This window comes from Chiloscyllium punctatum, chromosome 18 (genome assembly GCF_047496795.1).
Source record: "Chiloscyllium punctatum isolate Juve2018m chromosome 18, sChiPun1.3, whole genome shotgun sequence".
Lineage (NCBI taxonomy): Eukaryota > Metazoa > Chordata > Chondrichthyes > Orectolobiformes > Hemiscylliidae > Chiloscyllium > Chiloscyllium punctatum.
Genome location: NC_092756.1, coordinates 50,081,227 through 50,101,713, shown reverse-complemented (window position 1 = coordinate 50,101,713; position 20,487 = coordinate 50,081,227). Strand labels below are relative to the sequence as shown.

General features: G+C 45.5%; 8 non-coding genes across 8 annotated transcripts; all 8 read right to left on the bottom strand.

The window, feature by feature from the left end:
- Nucleotides 1-105: 105 nt before the first annotated feature.
- On the bottom strand, nt 106-178 carry trnav-uac (transfer RNA valine (anticodon UAC)). Its single transcript has one exon. It is a non-coding gene; the product is annotated as a tRNA-Val (tRNA).
- Nucleotides 179-1,303: 1,125 nt separating this feature from the next.
- trnal-aag (transfer RNA leucine (anticodon AAG)) lies at nt 1,304-1,385 on the bottom strand. Its single transcript has one exon. It is a non-coding gene; the product is annotated as a tRNA-Leu (tRNA).
- Nucleotides 1,386-3,045: 1,660 nt separating this feature from the next.
- On the bottom strand, nt 3,046-3,118 carry trnav-uac (transfer RNA valine (anticodon UAC)). Its single transcript has one exon. It is a non-coding gene; the product is annotated as a tRNA-Val (tRNA).
- A 1,125-nt stretch (nt 3,119-4,243) lies between these two features.
- trnal-aag (transfer RNA leucine (anticodon AAG)) lies at nt 4,244-4,325 on the bottom strand. The gene has a single exon. It is a non-coding gene; the product is annotated as a tRNA-Leu (tRNA).
- A 1,660-nt stretch (nt 4,326-5,985) lies between these two features.
- trnav-uac (transfer RNA valine (anticodon UAC)) lies at nt 5,986-6,058 on the bottom strand. The gene has a single exon. It is a non-coding gene; the product is annotated as a tRNA-Val (tRNA).
- A 1,125-nt stretch (nt 6,059-7,183) lies between these two features.
- trnal-aag (transfer RNA leucine (anticodon AAG)) lies at nt 7,184-7,265 on the bottom strand. Its single transcript has one exon. It is a non-coding gene; the product is annotated as a tRNA-Leu (tRNA).
- A 1,660-nt stretch (nt 7,266-8,925) lies between these two features.
- Nucleotides 8,926-8,998, bottom strand: trnav-uac (transfer RNA valine (anticodon UAC)). Its single transcript has one exon. It is a non-coding gene; the product is annotated as a tRNA-Val (tRNA).
- Nucleotides 8,999-10,123: 1,125 nt separating this feature from the next.
- trnal-aag (transfer RNA leucine (anticodon AAG)) lies at nt 10,124-10,205 on the bottom strand. Its single transcript has one exon. It is a non-coding gene; the product is annotated as a tRNA-Leu (tRNA).
- Nucleotides 10,206-20,487: the final 10,282 nt, after the last annotated feature.

Genomic DNA, 20,487 nt, shown 5'->3' with positions numbered 1-20,487 from the left:
GCGACGATTTATTCGAGCAAACTCGAAGGCAGGTTTGCACATTGGAAAGCAAGCAAGAAAGCTCCGTTCTTGTCGATGTCAAAGGCTGCAGTTGAAGAGCAAAGCAGTTTCTGCCCAGTTTCGAACTGGGGACCTTTCGCGTGTAAGGCGAACGTGATGACCACTACACTACAGAAACAAGCCTCGGTCGTCCCCGCTGCAGCTCAGTGGCATCCAGCACTGAAAGTTGAAGCCATTCGACCTTTCACCTTTCTGTTTCCGTTAGCTCGTTGTTTAATGGGACTTGTTTAATTTTGGCTATGTGGTGAGCATGGACGAGATACACCGAAGTATCTGTTTCCACGCGGTGTACCCCAATAACGTTGTGTCGCTTACACCTGCTTTAAAGAATTACGTTTTTGCGGAGCTTACCGTCGCAGTCTGTGGCAAAATCTTTTCGTCTGTTCGACTGCTCACGGGAAAGGTAGCATTGTGAAACACTGCAGAAACGAACGACTTCCTTACTTTTGCTCCGACTGACCATACTCCGTGAAAATTTCCCAGATTCTCAGTTGAGGATTTTTGCAGCTGGAAGTTACCTCAGAAACCCTGTTAATTCGTAATGTATTGAGCGAATCGCAAAACAGAAAGCATTTAACACGGAACACAAACAAAACGGGAAAACCAAATGCATTTTCAGACACAGCGAGCTTGAATGCTAAATGTGAGACAGTCAGGGGGCATGAGCCATAACGTAATCACACAACTAACAACAGGGCAATTCCAAACTACTCTTTCAAACATACTGGAGCCTGAGTGCACCATCACTTCCCAGACAATGCTGCAAAGAGACAAAAAAAGAACATAATAAGAATGGGCCATAAAAAGTGAATTTCACCAATCACAGTCTCGATTAGATTACCTTTCCCTTCCGATGACTCCAGGACTGAAATGAAGGAAGTGGGAGAAATTCAATAACATATGACATCGAAATACATTGGAACGATTTTCTCATTGGCCAGAAAACCAAATAACGACGAGTCGAGTCACCGTAGGACTCTGTTTCGCAACAACGATGAAATAGCAGTCTCCATTCGGTTCCAGTAAAAGCTCAACTTGCCTGGAACAGAAAACAAGAGTAGAGCCGCTGGCGATTTTCCGCGCGGGAGGCGAACACGAGCATGACAGCACAGACACTTTGGAAAATTCGGCACTTACCAACACCACAATCAATTCCCCGGGAAGCAAACTCATTTTGCTTCTGTTTTAAACAGAAATGCCGCAGGGGATCGAAACAGCATTTAAACTAGCTGCTCCGCAGAAATGGCAGCGGTGGGATTCGAACCCACGCCTCTGTCGAGACTGGAGCCTTAATCCAGCGCCTTAGACCGCTCGGCCACACTACCAACACGCCCACGACTCCATTTTCTTGCACTTCCAATTGTGTTCCTGCATAACAACAGATGTAAACTCACGTGAAAAGGGTTCCATGATCCCTCTCCGACTCGCACAGCTGCTGGGATGTGCCCGTCTACAATATCAATTTCTCAGCAGTTAACGATAGCCCATCAATCCAGACAAAAATCACTGGTAAACTGAGTCTATCTTCTCAGACTTCGATTCAGCTACAGATGTATCTGTGAGTGCGTGAGAATATATGATCGATTATGATTGGGTCAAATTACCATGAGCTACTTGACATTACTGCAATTTCGATTCTTGCTTTGCTCAATGATTTCACCCATTGCTCGAAACAGGACAACTTTCACGTTTACACGGAACATGAAACACACCGGACTACAGGGGAAATGCACAAAGCTGAGCAGGCCGTGTCCCAAATCATACCGTGCAGCATAGTTTCAGTCACTGTGTCTGTTTTGCAGAATAAGGTTCCCAAAGAATGTTCCACCCTAAAACCGGAGGTAGCATTACAATCCGAGAAGGACAGATTACATTGTGAGGAAGGTCTGACCTCGGGGCCGGTTCGAGAGGCCACTTTCCTTGCCTTTTACCTAACCGTGCAATTTGCTGCAGATTGCACCTGGACATGAGCCTCATGGATACCAACTGAGTTGGAAACCTGTGTGGGAATCGATGAGAATAAGCGACTCAATAAAGTTTAACAAGTTCCATGGTGCTTTTTAGAAATGCAGTTTCTCTTCACCTCAATCCAAAAGGCAGTTTCCGAACATAGTAACAGAAGTCAAAAGGTAATTACCTCACCCCACCCCCACTCCGGAAGAGGTGCTAACTGCCCTTGATTGCTTTTTGTTCACGATGTGAAGAGCTCTCACGCCTGAGTCACCGTCACGTCTCTGGTTGCTGAGTGAATCACAACGAAGGACTTTCTCCAGAGCTGCAACTGCCTCACTTCCCCACTCGCCCTCCCCGTTTACATTTTCCTGCTCGTCAGTGATTTAATGAAAACCAAATGGATGCGATGTCATTCTGTAGCCTCTCTGTCGATTCCTCCGTTTCCGTTCCAACCTGGCTTAGATCTCGGGGCGCACCTTAATACTAGCGACGCTATGAAAGCACAGGTCCAGAGGTTCCTCTGAGAGTGGAATTTCTTTCATTGCTGTTGCTGATTGAATGAGCCACTAACGTGCGAACTGCTCCAAAACATGATTCAGGACCTCTGGTGCCAATTCTCACACGTTGAATAACGACAGACACCTTCCAAATGAGGTCTTTCAGAGACGACTTTGGGATACATTGGACAGACAGACTAGTTGAGGAATCCGTGGTGCACTGTGACACCAGCACATCAGCTTCTTCCCTGTCTTTGAACCGGGCCGCCTGCGCAAGGAATGCGAATGCGGTAATGCTTTTCGTGGAAGGATCAGAAGGGGGTAACTACACTCTCAAACAGAATGGCATATGATCAGAACCAGGTTGGAGAAAAACTTTACAATGCTTTTGCACAGTAATTAAACGGAGCGGCATTGCATTGCACTACGAGCGACGATTTATTCGAGCAAACTCGAAGGCAGGTTTGCACATGGGAAAGCAAGCAAGAAAGCTCCGTTCTTGTCGATGTCAAAGGCTGCAGTTGAAGAGCAAAGCAGTTTCTGCCCAGTTTCGAACTGGGGACCTTTCGCGTGTAAGGCGAACGTGATGACCACTACACTACAGAAACAAGCCTCGGTCGTCCCCGCTGCAGCTCAGTGGCATCCAGCACTGAAAGTTGAAGCCATTCGACCTTTCACCTTTCTGTTTCCGTTAGCTCGTTGTTTAATGGGACTTGTTTAATTTTGGCTATGTGGTGAGCATGGACGAGATACACCGAAGTATCTGTTTCCACGCGGTGTACCCCAATAACGTTGTGTCGCTTACACCTGCTTTAAAGAATTACGTTTTTGCGGAGCTTACCGTCGCAGTCTGTGGCAAAATCTTTTCGTCTGTTCGACTGCTCACGGGAAAGGTAGCATTGTGAAACACTGCAGAAACGAACGACTTCCTTACTTTTGCTCCGACTGACCATACTCCGTGAAAATTTCCCAGATTCTCAGTTGAGGATTTTTGCAGCTGGAAGTTACCTCAGAAACCCTGTTAATTCGTAATGTATTGAGCGAATCGCAAAACAGAAAGCATTTAACACGGAACACAAACAAAACGGGAAAACCAAATGCATTTTCAGACACAGCGAGCTTGAATGCTAAATGTGAGACAGTCAGGGGGCATGAGCCATAACGTAATCACACAACTAACAACAGGGCAATTCCAAACTACTCTTTCAAACATACTGGAGCCTGAGTGCACCATCACTTCCCAGACAATGCTGCAAAGAGACAAAAAAAGAACATAATAAGAATGGGCCATAAAAAGTGAATTTCACCAATCACAGTCTCGATTAGATTACCTTTCCCTTCCGATGACTCCAGGACTGAAATGAAGGAAGTGGGAGAAATTCAATAACATATGACATCGAAATACATTGGAACGATTTTCTCATTGGCCAGAAAACCAAATAACGACGAGTCGAGTCACCGTAGGACTCTGTTTCGCAACAACGATGAAATAGCAGTCTCCATTCGGTTCCAGTAAAAGCTCAACTTGCCTGGAACAGAAAACAAGAGTAGAGCCGCTGGCGATTTTCCGCGCGGGAGGCGAACACGAGCATGACAGCACAGACACTTTGGAAAATTCGGCACTTACCAACACCACAATCAATTCCCCGGGAAGCAAACTCATTTTGCTTCTGTTTTAAACAGAAATGCCGCAGGGGATCGAAACAGCATTTAAACTAGCTGCTCCGCAGAAATGGCAGCGGTGGGATTCGAACCCACGCCTCTGTCGAGACTGGAGCCTTAATCCAGCGCCTTAGACCGCTCGGCCACACTACCAACACGCCCACGACTCCATTTTCTTGCACTTCCAATTGTGTTCCTGCATAACAACAGATGTAAACTCACGTGAAAAGGGTTCCATGATCCCTCTCCGACTCGCACAGCTGCTGGGATGTGCCCGTCTACAATATCAATTTCTCAGCAGTTAACGATAGCCCATCAATCCAGACAAAAATCACTGGTAAACTGAGTCTATCTTCTCAGACTTCGATTCAGCTACAGATGTATCTGTGAGTGCGTGAGAATATATGATCGATTATGATTGGGTCAAATTACCATGAGCTACTTGACATTACTGCAATTTCGATTCTTGCTTTGCTCAATGATTTCACCCATTGCTCGAAACAGGACAACTTTCACGTTTACACGGAACATGAAACACACCGGACTACAGGGGAAATGCACAAAGCTGAGCAGGCCGTGTCCCAAATCATACCGTGCAGCATAGTTTCAGTCACTGTGTCTGTTTTGCAGAATAAGGTTCCCAAAGAATGTTCCACCCTAAAACCGGAGGTAGCATTACAATCCGAGAAGGACAGATTACATTGTGAGGAAGGTCTGACCTCGGGGCCGGTTCGAGAGGCCACTTTCCTTGCCTTTTACCTAACCGTGCAATTTGCTGCAGATTGCACCTGGACATGAGCCTCATGGATACCAACTGAGTTGGAAACCTGTGTGGGAATCGATGAGAATAAGCGACTCAATAAAGTTTAACAAGTTCCATGGTGCTTTTTAGAAATGCAGTTTCTCTTCACCTCAATCCAAAAGGCAGTTTCCGAACATAGTAACAGAAGTCAAAAGGTAATTACCTCACCCCACCCCCACTCCGGAAGAGGTGCTAACTGCCCTTGATTGCTTTTTGTTCACGATGTGAAGAGCTCTCACGCCTGAGTCACCGTCACGTCTCTGGTTGCTGAGTGAATCACAACGAAGGACTTTCTCCAGAGCTGCAACTGCCTCACTTCCCCACTCGCCCTCCCCGTTTACATTTTCCTGCTCGTCAGTGATTTAATGAAAACCAAATGGATGCGATGTCATTCTGTAGCCTCTCTGTCGATTCCTCCGTTTCCGTTCCAACCTGGCTTAGATCTCGGGGCGCACCTTAATACTAGCGACGCTATGAAAGCACAGGTCCAGAGGTTCCTCTGAGAGTGGAATTTCTTTCATTGCTGTTGCTGATTGAATGAGCCACTAACGTGCGAACTGCTCCAAAACATGATTCAGGACCTCTGGTGCCAATTCTCACACGTTGAATAACGACAGACACCTTCCAAATGAGGTCTTTCAGAGACGACTTTGGGATACATTGGACAGACAGACTAGTTGAGGAATCCGTGGTGCACTGTGACACCAGCACATCAGCTTCTTCCCTGTCTTTGAACCGGGCCGCCTGCGCAAGGAATGCGAATGCGGTAATGCTTTTCGTGGAAGGATCAGAAGGGGGTAACTACACTCTCAAACAGAATGGCATATGATCAGAACCAGGTTGGAGAAAAACTTTACAATGCTTTTGCACAGTAATTAAACGGAGCGGCATTGCATTGCACTACGAGCGACGATTTATTCGAGCAAACTCGAAGGCAGGTTTGCACATGGGAAAGCAAGCAAGAAAGCTCCGTTCTTGTCGATGTCAAAGGCTGCAGTTGAAGAGCAAAGCAGTTTCTGCCCAGTTTCGAACTGGGGACCTTTCGCGTGTAAGGCGAACGTGATGACCACTACACTACAGAAACAAGCCTCGGTCGTCCCCGCTGCAGCTCAGTGGCATCCAGCACTGAAAGTTGAAGCCATTCGACCTTTCACCTTTCTGTTTCCGTTAGCTCGTTGTTTAATGGGACTTGTTTAATTTTGGCTATGTGGTGAGCATGGACGAGATACACCGAAGTATCTGTTTCCACGCGGTGTACCCCAATAACGTTGTGTCGCTTACACCTGCTTTAAAGAATTACGTTTTTGCGGAGCTTACCGTCGCAGTCTGTGGCAAAATCTTTTCGTCTGTTCGACTGCTCACGGGAAAGGTAGCATTGTGAAACACTGCAGAAACGAACGACTTCCTTACTTTTGCTCCGACTGACCATACTCCGTGAAAATTTCCCAGATTCTCAGTTGAGGATTTTTGCAGCTGGAAGTTACCTCAGAAACCCTGTTAATTCGTAATGTATTGAGCGAATCGCAAAACAGAAAGCATTTAACACGGAACACAAACAAAACGGGAAAACCAAATGCATTTTCAGACACAGCGAGCTTGAATGCTAAATGTGAGACAGTCAGGGGGCATGAGCCATAACGTAATCACACAACTAACAACAGGGCAATTCCAAACTACTCTTTCAAACATACTGGAGCCTGAGTGCACCATCACTTCCCAGACAATGCTGCAAAGAGACAAAAAAAGAACATAATAAGAATGGGCCATAAAAAGTGAATTTCACCAATCACAGTCTCGATTAGATTACCTTTCCCTTCCGATGACTCCAGGACTGAAATGAAGGAAGTGGGAGAAATTCAATAACATATGACATCGAAATACATTGGAACGATTTTCTCATTGGCCAGAAAACCAAATAACGACGAGTCGAGTCACCGTAGGACTCTGTTTCGCAACAACGATGAAATAGCAGTCTCCATTCGGTTCCAGTAAAAGCTCAACTTGCCTGGAACAGAAAACAAGAGTAGAGCCGCTGGCGATTTTCCGCGCGGGAGGCGAACACGAGCATGACAGCACAGACACTTTGGAAAATTCGGCACTTACCAACACCACAATCAATTCCCCGGGAAGCAAACTCATTTTGCTTCTGTTTTAAACAGAAATGCCGCAGGGGATCGAAACAGCATTTAAACTAGCTGCTCCGCAGAAATGGCAGCGGTGGGATTCGAACCCACGCCTCTGTCGAGACTGGAGCCTTAATCCAGCGCCTTAGACCGCTCGGCCACACTACCAACACGCCCACGACTCCATTTTCTTGCACTTCCAATTGTGTTCCTGCATAACAACAGATGTAAACTCACGTGAAAAGGGTTCCATGATCCCTCTCCGACTCGCACAGCTGCTGGGATGTGCCCGTCTACAATATCAATTTCTCAGCAGTTAACGATAGCCCATCAATCCAGACAAAAATCACTGGTAAACTGAGTCTATCTTCTCAGACTTCGATTCAGCTACAGATGTATCTGTGAGTGCGTGAGAATATATGATCGATTATGATTGGGTCAAATTACCATGAGCTACTTGACATTACTGCAATTTCGATTCTTGCTTTGCTCAATGATTTCACCCATTGCTCGAAACAGGACAACTTTCACGTTTACACGGAACATGAAACACACCGGACTACAGGGGAAATGCACAAAGCTGAGCAGGCCGTGTCCCAAATCATACCGTGCAGCATAGTTTCAGTCACTGTGTCTGTTTTGCAGAATAAGGTTCCCAAAGAATGTTCCACCCTAAAACCGGAGGTAGCATTACAATCCGAGAAGGACAGATTACATTGTGAGGAAGGTCTGACCTCGGGGCCGGTTCGAGAGGCCACTTTCCTTGCCTTTTACCTAACCGTGCAATTTGCTGCAGATTGCACCTGGACATGAGCCTCATGGATACCAACTGAGTTGGAAACCTGTGTGGGAATCGATGAGAATAAGCGACTCAATAAAGTTTAACAAGTTCCATGGTGCTTTTTAGAAATGCAGTTTCTCTTCACCTCAATCCAAAAGGCAGTTTCCGAACATAGTAACAGAAGTCAAAAGGTAATTACCTCACCCCACCCCCACTCCGGAAGAGGTGCTAACTGCCCTTGATTGCTTTTTGTTCACGATGTGAAGAGCTCTCACGCCTGAGTCACCGTCACGTCTCTGGTTGCTGAGTGAATCACAACGAAGGACTTTCTCCAGAGCTGCAACTGCCTCACTTCCCCACTCGCCCTCCCCGTTTACATTTTCCTGCTCGTCAGTGATTTAATGAAAACCAAATGGATGCGATGTCATTCTGTAGCCTCTCTGTCGATTCCTCCGTTTCCGTTCCAACCTGGCTTAGATCTCGGGGCGCACCTTAATACTAGCGACGCTATGAAAGCACAGGTCCAGAGGTTCCTCTGAGAGTGGAATTTCTTTCATTGCTGTTGCTGATTGAATGAGCCACTAACGTGCGAACTGCTCCAAAACATGATTCAGGACCTCTGGTGCCAATTCTCACACGTTGAATAACGACAGACACCTTCCAAATGAGGTCTTTCAGAGACGACTTTGGGATACATTGGACAGACAGACTAGTTGAGGAATCCGTGGTGCACTGTGACACCAGCACATCAGCTTCTTCCCTGTCTTTGAACCGGGCCGCCTGCGCAAGGAATGCGAATGCGGTAATGCTTTTCGTGGAAGGATCAGAAGGGGGTAACTACACTCTCAAACAGAATGGCATATGATCAGAACCAGGTTGGAGAAAAACTTTACAATGCTTTTGCACAGTAATTAAACGGAGCGGCATTGCATTGCACTACGAGCGACGATTTATTCGAGCAAACTCGAAGGCAGGTTTGCACATTGGAAAGCAAGCAAGAAAGCTCCGTTCTTGTCGATGTCAAAGGCTGCAGTTGAAGAGCAAAGCAGTTTCTGCCCAGTTTCGAACTGGGGACCTTTCGCGTGTAAGGCGAACGTGATGACCACTACACTACAGAAACAAGCCTCGGTCGTCCCCGCTGCAGCTCAGTGGCATCCAGCACTGAAAGTTGAAGCCATTCGACCTTTCACCTTTCTGTTTCCGTTAGCTCGTTGTTTAATGGGACTTGTTTAATTTTGGCTATGTGGTGAGCATGGACGAGATACACCGAAGTATCTGTTTCCACGCGGTGTACCCCAATAACGTTGTGTCGCTTACACCTGCTTTAAAGAATTACGTTTTTGCGGAGCTTACCGTCGCAGTCTGTGGCAAAATCTTTTCGTCTGTTCGACTGCTCACGGGAAAGGTAGCATTGTGAAACACTGCAGAAACGAACGACTTCCTTACTTTTGCTCCGACTGACCATACTCCGTGAAAATTTCCCAGATTCTCAGTTGAGGATTTTTGCAGCTGGAAGTTACCTCAGAAACCCTGTTAATTCGTAATGTATTGAGCGAATCGCAAAACAGAAAGCATTTAACACGGAACACAAACAAAACGGGAAAACCAAATGCATTTTCAGACACAGCGAGCTTGAATGCTAAATGTGAGACAGTCAGGGGGCATGAGCCATAACGTAATCACACAACTAACAACAGGGCAATTCCAAACTACTCTTTCAAACATACTGGAGCCTGAGTGCACCACCACTTCCCAGACAATGCTGCAAAGAGACAAAAAAAGAACATAATAAGAATGGGCCATAAAAAGTGAATTTCACCAATCACAGTCTCGATTAGATTACCTTTCCCTTCCGATGACTCCAGGACTGAAATGATGGAAGTGGGAGAAATTCAATAACATATGACATCGAAATACATTGGAACGATTTTCTCATTGGCCAGAAAACCAAATAACGACGAGTCGAGTCACCGTAGGACTCTGTTTCGCAATAACGATGAAATAGCAGTCTCCATTCGGTTCCAGTAAAAGCTCAACTTGCCTGGAACAGAAAGCAAGAGTAGAGCCGCTGGCGATTTTCCGCGCGGGAGGCGAACACGAGCATGACAGCACAGACACTTTGGAAAATTCGGCACTTACCAACACCACAATCAATTCCCCGGGAAGCAAACTCATTTTGCTTCTGTTTTAAACAGAAATGCCGCAGGGGATCGAAACAGCATTTAAACTAGCTGCTCCGCAGAAATGGCAGCGGTGGGATTCGAACCCACGCCTCTGTCGAGACTGGAGCCTTAATCCAGCGCCTTAGACCGCTCGGCCACACTACCAACACGCCCACGACTCCATTTTCTTGCACTTCCAATTGTGTTCCTGCATAACAACAGATGTAAACTCACGTGAAAAGGGTTCCATGATCCCTCTCCGACTCGCACAGCTGCTGGGATGTGCCCGTCTACAATATCAATTTCTCAGCAGTTAACGATAGCCCATCAATTCAGACAAAAATCACTGGTAAACTGAGTCTATCTTCTCAGACTTCGATTCAGCTACAGATGTATCTGTGAGTGCGTGAGAATATATGATCGGTTATGATTGGGTCAAATTACCATGAGCTACTTGACATTACTGCAATTTCGATTCTTGCTTTGCTCAATGATTTCACCCATTGCTCGAAACAGGACAACTTTCACGTTTACACGGAACATGAAACACACCGGACTACAGGGGAAATGCACAAAGCTGAGCAGGCCGTGTCCCAAATCATACCGTGCAGCATAGTTTCAGTCACTGTGTCTGTTTTGCAGAATAAGGTTCCCAAAGAATGTTCCACCCTAAAACCGGAGGTAGCATTACAATCCGAGAAGGACAGATTACATTGTGAGGAAGGTCTGACCTCGGGGCCGGTTCGAGATGCCACTTTCCTTGCCTTTTACCTAACCGTGCAATTTGCTGCAGATTGCACCTGGACATGAGCCTCATGGATACCAACTGAGTTGGAAACCTGTGTGGGAATCGATGAGAATAAGCGACTCAATAAAGTTTAACAAGTTCCATGGTGCTTTTTAGAAATGCAGTTTCTCTTCACCTCAATCCAAAAGGCAGTTTCCGAACATAGTAACAGAAGTCAAAAGGTAATTACCTCACCCCACCCCCACTCCGGAAGAGGTGCTAACTGCCCTTGATTGCTTTTTGTTCACGATGTGAAGAGCTCTCACGCCTGAGTCACCGTCACGTCTCTGGTTGCTGAGTGAATCACAACGAAGGACTTTCTCCAGAGCTGCAACTGCCTCACTTCCCCACTCGCCCTCCCCGTTTACATTTTCCTGCTCGTCAGTGATTTAATGAAAACCAAATGGATGCGATGTCATTCTGTAGCCTCTCTGTCGATTCCTCCGTTTCCGTTCCAACCTGGCTTAGATCTCGGGGCGCACCTTAATACTAGCGACGCTATGAAAGCACAGGTCCAGAGGTTCCTCTGAGAGTGGAATTTCTTTCATTGCTGTTGCTGATTGAATGAGCCACTAACGTGCGAACTGCTCCAAAACATGATTCAGGACCTCTGGTGTCTATTCTCGCACGTTGAATAACGACAGACACCTTCCAAATGAGGTCTTTCAGAAACGACTTTGGGATACATTTGACAGACAGACTAGTTGAGGAATCTGTGGTGCACTGTGACACCAGCACATCAGCTTCTTCCCTGTCTTTGAACCGGGCCGCCTGCGCAAGGAATGCAAATGCGGTAATTCTTCGTGGAAGCATCAGAAGGGTGTAACTACACTCTCAAATGGCATATCATCATTTACAATTCTTTCCACAGTATTTAAATGGGATTGTATTGCAGTTCACTTCGAGAGCAGATTTGTTCAAGCAAATTCGACGGCAGGTTTGCAAATGGGAAAGCAAGCAAGAAAACTCGGTTTTTGACGATGTCAAAGGCTGCAGTTGTAGTACAAAGCAGTTTGTGCCCACTTTCGAACTGGGGACGTTTCGCGCATCAGGCGAACGTGATGACTGCTACACTACAGAAACAAGCCACATTCACCCCTCCTGCGGCTCCGTGGCATTCAGCACTGAAAGTTGAAGCCATTGTACCTTTCACCTTTCTGTTTCCAACAGCGCGTTGCTGTAATTGACATCTTGAAAAGGTTAAAAAAAAGACACTCTTCCAACTCAGTTCCAACACGTTTCCAACTCAGTTATTATCATTGTGGCTCGTGTCAAGGCGTGAATGTCCCTGCAGCAAATTGCACGGTTCACGTAAAGTGCAGAAAAACATGCGCACCAACCTGCACCAATACCTGTCTCCTGTTATTAAACTGTTACAGACAGAAACACCAGCACACAACCTTCCACCACTACCCTGTCTCCTGCCAATAAGCAGATATATGTAGAAACACACACAACCCTCCATCATCACACTGTCTCCTTCCATTAAGTAGATATACACAGAAACACACACAACTCTCCACCAAAACCCTGTTTCTTGCCACTAATCAGATATACACTAAAACACAAAACACAAGCCTCCACCGCCACGTTGTCTCATGCTATCAAGCAGATATATACTGAAGCACATACACACACTACCCTTCACCAACACCTTGCCTCCGATCAATAAGCAGATATACACAGAAACACACACAAATCTCTAAAACACCTTCCTGTCTCCTGCCATTAAACAAATATAACAGAAACACACACCCACACAACTATTCACTACCACATTGTTTTCTGCCATTAAACAAATATACCCAGAAACACACACACAATCATTCACGACCACACTGTCTCCTGCCATTACACAGATCTACACAGAAACACACGCAAACACACTCACACACACAATGGTCTACCATCACACACTCACCGGCAATTAAACAGGTATAAAAAGAAACACACACACATCTCGACACCATCCCCCAGTCTCTTGCCATTAAATAGACATACACAGAAACACACACACACAACCCTTCACCACCACGCTGTCTCCTGCAATTAAACTGATATACACAGAAACACACACAAACTCCTTCACCACCACATTGTTTTCTGCCATTAAACAGATATACACAAGAACACACACACACGCACACACAATCCTTGACACCCAATTTGTGTCCTGTCATTGAGCAGGTATACACAGAAACACACACGCAACCCTCCACCTGTCTCCTGTAATTAAACAGATATGTACAGAAATACACACACAAAACTCCAGCACCACACTGTCTCCGGCTATTAAACAGTTATACACAGAAACACACACACAATCCTCCAACACCACCTTGTTCTCCTATTATTAAGCAGAGATATACAGAAATACACACACAACCCTCCACCACCACCCTGTCACCAGTCCTTAAACAGATATACACAGAAACACACACACATACACAAACCTCCATGACACCCCATCTCCTACCCATAAACAGATATATACAGTAACGCATATACAAATCCCTCCACCACCACCCTGTCTCCTGAAATTAAGCATATATACACAGAAACAACACACACACCATCCTCCTCCAACACCCTGTCTCCTGCAAATAAACAGATGTACACAGAAACATACACGCATATCTTCAGCACCACCCTGTCTCCTGCCATTAAACAGATATACACAGAAACACACATGCACACAACCGTCCAGGAACACCACTCTGTCTCCTGTAATTAAGCAGATATATACAGAAAACGCACACAACCCTGCACCACCACCTTATCAACGACAATTAAAGAGACTGGCACAAAAAAAAACGCACAGACAACCCTACACCAACACTCTGTCTCCTGGCATTAAACAGATATACACAGAAACACACACACACACACACACACACACATACACACACACACACACACACACACACACACACAACCCTCCAACACCACACTGTTCTCGTGCCATTGAGCAGATATACACAGAAATACACACACACAACCCTCAACCATCACCCTGTCTCCTGCCCGAAAACAGATGTACACAGAAGCACACACACAACCCTCCATTGCCAGCCTGTCTCCTGCAATTCAATTTATATATATATACAGAAACACACAAATCCCCACTACCTCCCTGTCAGCAGCCATTAAATACATATATGCAGAAACACACACAGAGTCCTCCACCACAACCTTATTTCCTGCCACTAAGTGGATATACACACAAACACGCACTCTACAATTGAACCACAACCATTTCTCCTGCCACTAAACAGATATGCATAGAAAAGCACACACACACACAATCCTCGACCGCCACCCTGTCTGCTGACATTAAACTGATATACACACAAACACACACACGTCTGTTCACCACCACCCTGTTCTGCTGCCATTTTGCAGATATATACAAAAGCACACACACACAACCCTTGACCACCATCATGTCTCCTGCCCTGAAACAGATATACACAGAAACACACACATATACAGAACCCTCCACCACCACCCCGTTTGCTGCCGTTAATCAGATATACACATAAACACACACAGACACAACCCTCCACCATCACACTCTCTCTGGCGATTAAACCGATACAAACAGAAACACAAACTAATCTCGACACCATCACCCTGTCTCCTGCCATTAAACATACATTCACAGAAACACACACAACCCTCCACCACAACCCTGTCCCCTGCGATTAAACAGATATACGTAGAAATGCACAAACACACAATTGTTAACCAATACATTGTTTTATGCCATTAAACAGATGTACACAGAAACACCCACACACAAACACACACAAAACCCCCGACCAACATCTTGTTGCCTGCCATAAGCAGATATGCACAGAAACGCACGCACAACCCTCAAGCACCACCACGTCTCCTGCAATTAAACATATATACACAGAAACACACACACACCAACCTCGACCTCCACCCTGTCACCTGCCATTAAACAGATATACATAGAAACACACATACAACCTTCTACGAACACCCTGTCTATTGACCTTAAACAGGTATACACAGAAACATACACAATCCTCCACCACCCTGCCACCTGCCACTAAGCACACAGACACAGAAACACAGACACTCTACCCTTCAACACCACTGTCTCCTGACATTGAATAGAGATACGCAGAAACACACACAACCCTCCATGACCATCCTGTCACCTGCCATTGAGCAGGTATACAGAGAAACACTCACACAGAATCATGTCACCTGCCATTTAGCATATATACGCAGAAGCACACACACAACCCTCCACACCAACATGCCACCTGCCATTAAACAGTTATACACAGAAACACACACACAGCACACTCCACTCCCACCCTGTCTATAGCCCTTAAATAGATATACACATTGGCACACATGCACACAACCCAATATGACCATCCTGCCTCCTGACATTAAACAGGTAGACACTGAACCCAATGCACAACCCTCCACCACCACCCTGTTTCCTGCCTTTAAGCAGACATACACACAAACACACACACATCCCTCAACCACCACCCTGTTTCCTGCCATGAAAAAGATATATGCAGAAACTCACACATACATACAGACACGCACACACACACACACACACACACACACACGCGCACACACGCACACAAGTACACACAAAACTCCATGAACACGCTGCCTCCTGCCATTGGACAGATATACACAAAAACACACACACCAAACTGTCTCGTGCCAGTAAGCACATATATACGGAAACACACAGTCACTCACTCAAATCTCCTCGACCACCCTGTCTCCTGTCATCAAACAGTTATACACGGAAATACACACACACACAACTTCCACGAAATTTACAGCTGAGGGAACGGCAGTTACGATGCGATTAGGCAAGATTTAGGAAGTATAGGATGGGGAAGGAACCTGCAGGGAATGGGCACATTAGAAATGTGGAGCTTATTCAAGGAAACGCTCCTGAGAGTCCTAGATAAATATGTACCTGTCAGGCAGGGAGGAAGCTGTAGAGCGCAGGAGCCGTGGTTTACGAAGGAAATGGAATCTCTGGTCAAGAGGAAGAGGGAGGCTTACGGTCGGATGAGATGTGAATACTCAGTTAGGGCACTTGAGGGTTACAAGGTAGCCAGGAAAGACCTAAAGAGAGAGCTCAGAAGAGCCAGAAGGAGACATGAGAAGTTGTTGACCGATAGGATCAGGGTAAACCATAAAGCTTTCTATAGGTATTTAAGGAATAAAAGAATGACAAGAGTAAAATTAGGGGCAATCAAGAATATTAATGGGAAGTTGTGTGAAGAGTCGGAGGAGCTGGAGAAAGCACTAAATGAATATTTTTCGACAGTATTCACTCTAGAAAACGACAATGTTGTCGAGAAGAATACTGAGATACGGGCTATTAGACTAGGTGGGATTGAGGTTCACAATGAAGAGGTATTAGAAATCCTGCAGAGTGTCAAAATAAATAAGTCCACTGGGCCGGATGGGATTTAGCCTGGGATCCTCTGGGAAGCAAGGGAGGAGGTTGCCGAGCCTTTGGCATTGATCTTTAAATCGTAATTGTCGACAGGAATAGGGCTAGAAGACTGGAGGATAGCAAATGTGGTTCCCCTGTTCAAGCAGGGGAGTAGAGACAACCCTGGTAATTATAGACCAGTGAGCCTTACTTCAGTTATTGGTAAAGTGTTGGAAAAGGTTATAACAGATAGGATTTACAATCATCTAGAAAAGAATAATTTGATAATGGAGAGTCAGCACGGTTTTGTGAAGGTTATGTCGTGCCTCACAAACCGTATTGAGTTCTTTGAGAAAGTGACCAAAAAGGTAGATGAGAGTAAACTAGATGATGTGGTGAAAATCGATATCAGCAACGCATTTGATAAGATTCTCCACAGTAGGCTATCGTTCAAAATGCGGAGGAATGGGATTGTAGGAGATATAGCAGGTTGGATCAGTACTTGGCTGGCTGAAAGAAGACAGAGGGTGCTGGTTGATGGGAAATGTTCATCTGGAGTTCAGTTACTAGTGATGTGCCGCAAGTGTCGGTGTTGGGTCCACTGCTGTCCATCATTTTTATAAACGACCTGGATAAGAGAGTAGAAGGGTGGGTTAGTAAATTTGCAGACAACACTAACGTCGGTGGAGTTGTGGATAGTGACGAAAGAGGTTACAGAGAGACATAGATAAGCTGCAGAGCTGGGCTGAGAGGTTGCAAATGGAGTTTAATGTGGACAAGTGAGAGGTGATGCACTTTGTCAGAGGAACAGCAATTCAAAGTACTGGGCTTATGTTAAGATTCTTGGTAGTGTAGATGAGCAGAGAGATCTCGGTGTCCAGGTACACAGATCCTTGAAAGTTGCCACCCAGGTTGACTGTGTTGTTAGAAGGCATTAATATAGGGATCGAGTTCTGAAACCATGAGGTTATGCTACATCTGTACAAAACTCTGGTGCGGCCGCACTTGGAGTATTGTGTACAGTTCTGGTCACCGCAATATAAGAAGTATAAGAAGTATGCTTTGAAAAGAGTGCAGAAGAGATTTACTAGGATGTTGCCTGGTATGCAGAGAAGGTCGTCTGAGGAAAATCTGAGGGACTTGAGGCTGTTTTCGTTGGAGAGAGGTTTGAGACGTGACTCAATAGAGACATATAAGATAATCAGAGAATTAGATAGGGTGGACAGGGAGAGCATTTTTCCAAGTATGGTGACGGCAAGCACGAGTGGCATAGCTTTAAATTGAGAGGTGACAGATATAGGACAGATGTCAGAGGTAGTTTCTTTACTCAGAGAGTAGTAAGGGTATGGAATGCTTTGCCTGCAATGGTAGTGGATTCGCCAACTTTAAGTAAATTTAAGTCGTCATTGGACAAGCATGTGAACGTACATGGAATAGTGTAGGTTAGATAGGCTTCAGATTGGAATGACAGGTCGGCGCAACATTGAGGGCCGAACATTGCGCCATAATGATCTATATTCTATGTTCTATGAACACCCTGCTTACTGACCTTAAACGGATATACGCAAAAACGCACATGCATACACAACCGTCCACCACCTCCCTGTCTCCTGCCGTCAGCACATAGATACAGGAATACAGACACAATACTCTCCACTACCACCTGTCTCCTGCCTTTAAGCAGGTATATACACAAACACACAACCACAAACACATACACATCTCTTGACCACCACCCCGTTTCCTGTCGTTCATCAGATATACACAGAAACACACACGCACACCCCTCCACCACCACACTCTCTCCAGCCCATAAAACAGATATACACAGAAACACGCACACATCCCTCTACCATCACCCTGTCTCCTGCCCTTAAACAGATATACACAGAAATACATATACATACAGAACGCTCCACCGCCACACTGTTTCCTGCAATTAATCAGATACACAAAGAAACAGACACACACAACCCTCCACCACCACCAGTCTGTCTCCCGTCATTAAGCAGATACTTACAGAAAAACATACACATCCCTGCACCACCACCCTAACACCAGCATTAAACAGACAGACACAGAAAAACAAACAAACAAACAGACAACCCTCCACCAACACTCTGTCTCCTGGTATTAAATAGATATACACAGAAACACACACATACCCCTCCACCACCACCACCCTGTCTCCTGCCATTTTACAGATATGCACAGAAACACAAACACACAAACCTCCACCACCAACGTGTCTCCTACCAATAAGCACTTAGACACGGAAACACAGGCATCTACAATCCAACACCACCCTGTCTCCTGCCATTATAAAGGATATACGCAGAAACACCCACATGCACAACACTCCATGAACACCCTGCCTCCTGCCATTGCACAGATATACACAATAACATACACACACCAAATTGTCTCGTGCCATTAAGCACATATGCACAGAAACACACATGCACACTCAGTCAAACCTCCTTGACCACCATGTCTCCTCTCATCAAACACAGTTATACACAGAAATATACACACACAAACTTCTACGACCACCCTGCCTACTGCCCTTAAACATATATACACAAAAATGCACATGCAAACACAATCCTCCACCACCACCCTATATCCTGCAATTAAATAGATACACGCAGAAACACACACATACAAGCACAACATTCCATGAACAACGTGCCTCCTGCCATTGAGCAGGTCTATGCAGGATCACACACACAACCCTTTATGACCACCTTGTCTCCTGCCACTGAACAGGTATACACAGAAACATACACACCACCACCCTGTCTCCAGCCCTTAAATAGACATACACAGAATCACAGGCACACCCCTCCAGGACAACACTATCTCGTGCCATTAAACAGATATACACAGAAACACACACACACAACCCTCCACCACTGCCCTGTTATCCTTCCATTGAGCAGATATGCACATAAATACACACACACAGCATTCGACCACCACCAGTCTGTCTCATGTCATTAAGCAGATATATACAGAAAAACACACACAACCCTGCACCACCCCCTATCACCGACCATTAATCAGACATAAACAGACAACCCTCCATCAACACTCTGTTTCCAGGCATTAAACAGATATACACAGAATTGGCTGGCTGACAGAAGGCAGAGAGTGGCTGTAGATAGAAAGTAGTCTGCCTAGACGACAGTGTTGAGTGGGGTCTCCCAGGGTTCTGTACTTGGGCCTCTGCTTTTTGTAGTTTTTTTAAATGACTTGGATGAGTAGGTTGAGGGGAGGGTTAGTAAATTTGCAGATGACATAAAGTTTGGAGGTGTCAGCGATAGTATAAATGGCTACTGTAGGCTGCAGCGCGACATAGACAGAACGCAGAGCTGGGCTGAGAAATGGCAGATTGTGTTCAACCTGGATAAATGCGAAATGATGCATGTTCGAAGGTGGAGCTCGAATGCTGAATATAGGACTAAAGATAGGATTTAAGGCAGTGTGGAGGAACAGAGGAATTTGGATGTGCAAGTACATAGATCCCTCAAAGTTGTAATACAAGTGGATACGGTTGTTAAGAAAGCATATGGAGTGTTGGCTTTCATCAACAGGGGGATAGAGTTTAAGAGCCGTGAGGTTTTGCTGCAGCTCTACAAGTCCCTGGTGAAGCAATACTTGAAATATTGTGTCCAGTTCTGGTGGCCCTACTGTAAGAAAGATACAGAGGCTTGGGAGAGGGTGCAAAGAAGGTTTACCAGGATTCTGCTTGAACTGGGGGGCTTGGCTTATGAAAAAATGTTGAATAGGCTCGGATATCTCTCTGGAGAGAAGGAGGAAGAGAGGAGACCTGATAGAGGTGTACAAAATAATGAGAGGAATAGATAGAGTCAATAGCTAGAGTATTTTCTCCAGGACAAGATTGACTGGTATGAGAACTCATAGTTTGAAGATATTAGGAGGAAGGTATAAAGGAGATGTCAGAAGTTGTTTTTGTTTTAACACAGAGAGCTGTGAATGCATGGAATACGTTACCAGTGGTAGTGGTGGAAGCAGAGTTATTGGGGACATTTAAGCAACTTCTAGACTTGCCCATGGATAGCAGTGAATTGAAGGGTGTGTAGGTTGTTATTATAGTTTACATTAGTTTTAAATCTCGGCAGAACATCGTGGATGAAAGGGCCTGTTTTGTGCTGTAGTTTCTATGTTCTATGTACTCTGAC